General features: G+C 37.8%; 1 long non-coding RNA gene across 1 annotated transcript; it reads left to right on the top strand.

The window, feature by feature from the left end:
• Positions 1-247: 247 nt before the first annotated feature.
• Positions 248-1,004, top strand: LOC120187896. Its single transcript, XR_005522347.1, has 2 exons — positions 248-497; positions 650-1,004. It is a non-coding gene; the product is annotated as an uncharacterized LOC120187896 (long non-coding RNA).
• Positions 1,005-1,231: the final 227 nt, after the last annotated feature.

Here is a 1,231-nt window from a genome sequence, read left to right on the forward strand (position 1 = left end):
TCATTCTTCCATCTTTGATATTAAGTACTAGACATAAATTCCAAAATCAGTCCTTAAACTTTTCAATTTATGTAAATTAAACCACCAAATTTTTAAATCCTTACATTTCAGACACTGACCCTATTAAAGAAATAAAAACAATTGGTTCCAGTTGTCAACACTAAGCAATGAAAATAACAAAACTGATCCTAAATAAATAAAACGAAAAACGAAAAAAACAAAAGAAAGCAAATCGTTCGGCCGTTTCACTTCTTGTTCCTCTGAGATTTTTCAATGAAGCTTTACAAGAAATGATCCAAAATATTGTTGAGCCTGTAGCAATACCAACTCTCCAAAACTAATGGGGTTCTAATGTCCGTCTCTCTTCCTCTGCCTGAAGCGATGGTCGGTGAGGAATTTCTTCAACCCAGAATAGATCGTCTTCTCCACCAATGGATTCTCTGGTCAATAGATGCGCAACTCGATTCCCATCACGAGGGATGAACTGGAATTCACATGTAAGAAAATCCATAACCTTCTGTTTGATTCTCCAAATTAGGGCACTAATTTCAGATGAGTCTGGAAATGGGGAAGTTAATTTCTCAATTACTTTTCTTGCATCCCCTTCTACAATAATGCGATGGAAACCCATGTCCTTTGCTAATTGAAGAGCATGGTCTGCAACGACAGCTTCAGCGACGAAAGGAGTTACGCGCCAGGTTCGTCTTCTGCAAGCCCCCATTTCGTAGCCTTCATTATTTCTTATAATAACTCCCGACCAGCTTGTATTGTCTTCATAATTGAAACTAGCGTCGAAATTCACTTTGACTGCGTCTAATGGAGGAGGGGCCCATTTTGTTTCGATTTTCCGACTCGGGCCTGTGAGCCTTGTTGTAGCCATGAGGAACTCCTTACATTGTCCACGAATATGGGTAATGATCTCAACTGTTGTGATTAATTTCCCCTCATGTATTCTCTTGTTTCGAGCATACTATAAAAGCCATCTACACACTAATATTTCTGCATGCTTCCCAAGTTGATTATTATCCAGTAACCAGCTGAGCCATTCCTTAAAGCTCCAATGAGCACTCTGCCATGGCCATTGGTAATGTAAACTTTGCCAAACCTCTTTAGCTAGTATACATTCCTTTGCAATATGTTTGCTTGATTCGACGTACATATATATGAAAACTAATTAGGGTAAAAGTAATGAACATGATAAAAACTTGTATAAATATAAAAAAAAAGGTTT

This window comes from Hibiscus syriacus, unplaced genomic scaffold (genome assembly GCF_006381635.1).
Source record: "Hibiscus syriacus cultivar Baekdansim isolate YM2019G1 unplaced genomic scaffold, ASM638163v2 tig00113726_pilon, whole genome shotgun sequence".
NCBI classification, from domain to species: Eukaryota; Viridiplantae; Streptophyta; class Magnoliopsida; order Malvales; family Malvaceae; genus Hibiscus; species Hibiscus syriacus.